The sequence below is a fragment of the Fukomys damarensis genome, unplaced genomic scaffold (genome assembly GCF_012274545.1).
Source record: "Fukomys damarensis isolate Sample0158 unplaced genomic scaffold, DMR_v1.0_HiC HiC_scaffold_6, whole genome shotgun sequence".
Lineage (NCBI taxonomy): Eukaryota > Metazoa > Chordata > Mammalia > Rodentia > Bathyergidae > Fukomys > Fukomys damarensis.
Genome location: NW_022900918.1, coordinates 3985917 through 3992202, shown reverse-complemented (window position 1 = coordinate 3992202; position 6286 = coordinate 3985917). Strand labels below are relative to the sequence as shown.

Genomic DNA, 6286 nt, shown 5'->3' with positions numbered 1-6286 from the left:
ATATATTATTTTTTCTTTAAAAGCATAAAATAACCTTATTACAAGCTTTTCTTAATGTTAACAGTAGCAGACTTCTGGCATGAAATATGTAAATAGGATCAAATCAATGTTTCTGTTATTAGTCCCTATCATGATTCCATCATCTTCTAGAGCACTTTAATAGAGCTTGCCAGGATATCTAGCCAGAAACAGAATGGGTTCACCTTCCAAGCTTGACTTTGAGAAAAGATGATGTTGAGAACTTAATTGCGGGACAATAGTGAGAGGTAAAGGAACACACATAAAGATGCAAATACTGTCCAGAGTGAAGAAAGTTCTTGATATATCATTAGGGCTGTTAAAGTTCTTACTAATATCTATCATTATAAATGTCAGAATGTTTGCCCCATCGGTTACATAGTCCATCATTTTATGTGTAGCTGTTCTTTTATGAAACAATGCACATGAGAAAAAAATAGCAATGACATTTTGTAAGACGGAAAATAAACGGCCTATAAACATTCTCTAAACCTAATAAGTAACACAGACTTTCTCAGTGACACCATGAATAAATTGAAATTGAGGCTATGGACTTGTCAAGAGAAGAATGGAAGAATCTGAAGAATTTTGAACTATCCAGTCAGGTGGATGAGTTAGGAGATTCTTGAAGTCATTTCGGGAGCCGGGAGTGGAACTGATGAAGTCTATTTGGAATTTATAGTGAAGATCTACAGAATGTAACTGTGCGTTCAAAATGGGGTGTCACAAATGGTAGTCATATAAAATAACCACAAGATTTTTTATAGCAGAATTGATTTTTCATTGATTAAGAATTGGAGAAAGAAAACAGACCACGTGAGATTATAATGATGTAGTTAAGAAAAAGGTCTAAGGAAGTGGAATCTGTTTGATGTTGGTACATTAACCATTAGAGAAACTCGGCGGTACTGATGCTATAATGCTGTGGTACTCTGTGGAATCACAAAGAAATGAATAGCTGTTCGTCAGAAGAGAGCTCTAAGTTAATGTGTATTTCAATTCAAATGAAAAAATACAGTGTTTTCAGAAGGATGAAATGATCAGCTATGCTCATAGCAATGTAGTCACTTAAAATATGCATTGTGCAGAGTTAAAGTAATGCATACTAAAGTGTTGAAAAGAAGAGGCCTGAGAAGAAACTAAGGAGTCAATCTTAGGACAAGTAGACTTTGTTGTAGATGAGAAGTCAACTCAGATTTGACTTAAATGTGTGCCCAAAGGTGACAGGTTGGCAGGACTGGCAGCGATATGTTTTCATGTAAATAGAAATTAGAGTGTGTAGTGTGGAAAGTAGCTAACAGAAGTATTTTGGTAATGACTAACATTTAAGTGTACAGTAAGGAAGATTAATAAAAGGAGAGCAGTACAGTGAGAGTAATGGGCAAGGGACTAAGAATGTGTATTATTTAAAATCAAGGATTATTTTTGACTGTACAAATCAGTAGCTAATGCATAGTAGAAGTAAGGAGCAGGAGTTTCCCGATACAAACCCTTCTTTGTAAGGCATGCAGTTCCAAGTCCTGTATTCCTTTAGCTTGAAACTCATGTTTAATACTGTTGCCCTCTTCTGTTCACCCACTTGCACTACTTACCAAGCCAAGCAAAGACAGCTCCACTGCTTTTGAGGCCTCACATAATAAGCAGCACTAACTTCTGTTCCTTCCAAAGTCACTGGTGCCCTCACTAGCTGCTGCAACAGATGTTGGTGCTTGGTACCCCTGGCACATTGAGTACTAGGAGGCCTGCCAGGGCTATGGCACTGCTGCTCTGCAAAGAGCTCTCAGTGTGCCAATGCTAATATTATTGTTTCCTCCTCCAAAGTATAAATATGCCAATGCTAATACATAGTTTCTAGTCTCCTCTAAAGTACAATTCCACCATCTGATACAAAGTAGAACGAAATCCCCTCTTCTTCTATCCATTCGTTATAACCATTTATTCTTTACATATCACATATTTAATAGCAGTAACTTGCCATTGGTGAGATTTGTACTTTAAATCATCTTTTTCCTCCAACAAACACGGCATGTATTCATGAATTCTGTTATTCAACAAATACTTATTGAGAGCCTAGTATGTACCAGGAGACTTTCTCTGGCACACACTGCCTGCTGGTGGCCATAGAATGATATGTTTTCTTCATCCCATTTACCTTTTCCCTGTTGGCCTCTGGATCCCTGCTTCTCAACCATATTTTTGAGAATTGAATCACAACAATGTCTGAGAAAGAGATTTCATATTAGCCTAGGAAATAATTACCAGCTCTAATGTGCAGATATGTTTGGAGACCACTTTTGGCGTCTCACTTATATCTGAATCATATGTGTGTATACAGCATAAATTCCATGCTGAAAGTCTAGGAACCATGTAAAGAGAAAACTTTTGTGGAGGAAGGATGAGTACTGCAGAGAGGATGAGCATGGCTTCTAGGAAATAAAATGTGACTGTTAATTTGGGAGTCAAATGTGGCCTTGCAGAAATAATTTTGGTCAGAGAGGGGGTACTGATTGCAAAGATTTAGAAGGTTATGTAAAGATGGGATCTATTACTTTTCAAGGTATTGATCACTAGAGAAACTTGGTAGCAGAAAACAAAGGCAAATTGTTACCACATAAGCAATTCAGAGATAAAACAGTGGGTTAGGGTACAGGTTCTATTTTTTGTTGTTGAACCTTAATATTTGTTCTTTGATACAGAACAGTTTTAGGGGCTGGGGATTTAGCTCAGTGGTTCCACCTCCTGCCTCATAATAACAGGGAACTGAGTTCAATACCTGGTACCAAAAAAAAAAAAAAAACAAAAACAAAAAAACAGTTTTAAACATTTTCCAGTGGAAAGAAGCTGCAGATTGGGGAAACTGAGTCGAAGTCTGTCTGGGTGGTGGGAGGGTGGGGAGGATGAGGGAATGTCTGACAGCAGTGGGCTCCTACTGAGCATGACCTGACTCCCTGAATGTGACCAAAAGGCAAGAAAAGAAGTTAGGGATAAGGAGAGAAAAAGGAGATCTTTTCTTATTCTAAGGAAAAATGAGCACAAGGGACATAAGATAAAGAAATCAAGGGCGTCAGTATTTTCAGGTAAGGATCAGGTGATAGCATTTGGCAAGAATCAAGTGTTTGGGTCTGGACTGAGGCCTGAGGAAATGCTACCATGTTGAAGTGTCCATGAGTCAATAAGCAATGATTAAAGGAATTGTTGAACAACAGTCCGGGTCGACTTCAGGTTGAACCGCACAGATTAGTGGAAGAGCCTGTCAACACCAGTTTCACAGTTGCTCCAGCAATAGCTGGCAGCTCAGGATACAAGCAGAAAGAAAAAACAGATGAGATGAGGCTTTTGCACGGCGGAGAATTAACCAGGTGAGCAGAGAGGAAGGTCAGCAGATATAGGCCTTGCAGGAGCAGCGGGAATGACCGACCCGAGGGTAAAGGCTGGGCAGGGCCACGGGAGGATAGAGAGGGGTTAATAAACAAGGGAACAGGAAGTGACCAGAGTGCTAGCAAGTCTCCATTAGCAGGAAGGATACATTCTCTCTGCGCAAGAACAAAGACGTGCTGAATTGTATTTGTAAATAATTTCAGAAATCAAGTTTCGGGGCAATGGTGCAATTTAGAGTATAGAATTATTTTTTCGTACTCTGCCATTTGTTTTAATTTCTAATTAATCTTCATGAGAGCTACAGGCCTGAAACATTTATATATTTTAAGTACACTCAATGATAAGGGAATTGTAACTGTTAAATATATTTTTTCATCTAAACAGAACAACTCACCAAAGCTATTAAAATTCAAGACCTAAATGCGATATACTATTGCATCCTGTTTGTGCATTGCATATGTTCAGAAACATGAATACATTAAAATGCACTTGGTATGCAATTGAACCAGAGCTTTAATATATTTTTCTTCAGAGACATTCTTAAATTTTCTATGCTAGGTACACTTTATATCTGTGTATAAAATTTTTATAGCTGGTTGTAACTTATAATTGTAATACACAGTGTACGTTTTTGTTATAAAAATGTGTTCTTTTGACACAAAACCCCTCAGGGCTTGAAAGAGTTAATATACCCCATAAACCTAAATTTAATACAATGGAGTTATTATATTTGGATGAAAATTAGCATTTTTATTTCCTCTATTGTTGATTTTTTAAAAGTATTTCTGACTTAAGCATTTATTTCAAGTAAATAGAAACATCGCTTAGAATGTTTGTGATTCGTGCATCTCTAGAGCTGGGAGGTACATAGATAGCCATCTGGGTTCCTCATTTTACAGAGATGTACACAAACCGACACATGGCCAATTAGAGCGAAAGTTGTGACTGGAAGCAAAGGCTAAGAAACTCCTTGCAGTTCTTTCTTGACAATATAGCTCATGTTCTCTACCTCAATAATGAGAAGAGTTTAGAAAGAAACTTCCTCATTCCGGCATTTCCATAAATACCCTTCTAAAAGCCTAGGCTGCCTCACCGACCAGGAACAGAGCAGTAGTAACAAATCTTAATACTGATTCAGAAGATTTCTCCTCTCACAAAATAAGCCTCTTCAACTTGTTTTTGAAACTGAAGGGAAAAGTTCCAACCTTTTATGCAGAAGATCATTTCAGCAACCATATTTTCTATAGTCTCCTCATACACAAAGTTCATTTAGTAAAGCTACTTCTTCGGTAGACACAAATTTTCCTTGTCAAAAGGAGAGAATGTTTTTAGTTTTTCAGTGTTCATCATGGAAGATAACCAGAGATGAACAATGAGAAGAGGTTTATAGTTCTTGCTGTTTGGGGTGTTTGAGAGCAATTAAGAAATGCTTGCTGTTTTGTTCCTACTTCAAGAAAAGGAAAATGATCCATATTAATTAAATGCATTTGGCTTGGTTGTGTAAGTGTGACAAATAGAGATGTGCCAAACTGCCTGAGAATAATTTGGGTCATCAGCAAATCACTGTGCCTGCCAGTTTGCAGACGATTTCTAGTCCTTGTGGTCTGTCACATCTCTTTCCTATTAGCTATTTCCCATCTGATGAGTGAAAGTACATTAATTTATTTTCTGAAAAAAGATCTTCTGCTTTATTGACAGTTCTCCTGCTACCCACCTATTGTGGGGTAGTGTACACTCTATAAAGAATTTACAAATTGTTCTCTAGGGTCTTTCCCTAAAACAAGGAGTCTTGTAATAAAAGAGATAGAAAATGGTTTAAAATCTGCCTTTTCTGCTGCATTGTGAAAGAATTAGGAGTGTGCTCAGGGAAGCTCACACTCAGGGTATGTTTCGGGAGACGTGAGGGAAGAGGGTGGATGTGCACATCCCTCTGGCTTCGACAGCAGGCAGCCATTTTCCTCCGTGAATGAGAGTCAAGCCAGCCTTATGCTCTCTAGTTAACAGGAAATTCAGGGTAAACCTTTTATTTACAAACAGGAAACACTTGCCAAGACAGAATAAATCAGCAACTGATTAATCAGCATGCAGCCTTCATCTTGAAGGACCTCATTGCCTGGCCCTTCTGAATGTTCAGGAGATTGGCCTTGTATGAGAGGGATGTCATGTGGAAACATCTTTGATGGCTCAGTGATTGAGTCCATCATGCTTTGTAAAGGGACAGGGCTTCGTTTAAGCAACTCTGCCTGATAGAACACAGAGTGTGCGTGGCTAGAAAAAAATTACCTCATTAAAGCTCAGGGCTGTTGCCCTTTGGAGTAAAATGAGAGAAAATCTTGCTCTGGTACTTCTGCTGATAAGATTCATTTTCTGGAACACAACCAAACTCCAGCATATATCATCAGAGAGAAATAAAGCAGTCAAAAAATTGTATTCCTAAATAGGCCTGGAACATCTTGGCAACTGCTAAAGCAACACAAATAAGGAACAGTGCCCTACTAGCTCGACCCTTCAATTATGCAGCTGTTCATTACCCGAATTATACATCTCAGGCTGCCCTTTGGAAAAAGGCATGGAGCACAGAGCTGGAACAATCCCTGAATTATAGCACAATAAGAAAGACCTCCTAAAGTGTCACATGCATGTAGTGGAAGATAAGAAAGGCCAGCTTAAATTCTTGGCATTTTAAAGAAGGCAAGAAAGCCTTTGAATTCCTTAGTTTTCTTTTTCTGAAATTCATTTGCATTTTCGTGTTAGTTAGACAAAGCATCTCATTCTTGTGTCAGCAGTCCTGTCTTCTCTGGAGACATGCATGTGTGTTTTGGTTTAAGCTACACCATATTTACAAATGGGACCCTTGAGGAATGTAAATAGCCACCGCAGTAGGCCTACT

The 6286-nt window shown here is 38.4% G+C and overlaps 1 protein-coding gene across 4 annotated transcripts in view; it reads left to right on the top strand.

Annotated features, from left to right (window-relative positions):
* Pcdh9 (protocadherin 9) overlaps positions 1 to 6286 on the top strand; it is an 887892-nt gene that overhangs the window by 839786 nt on the left and 41820 nt on the right. The window lies entirely within an intron of this gene.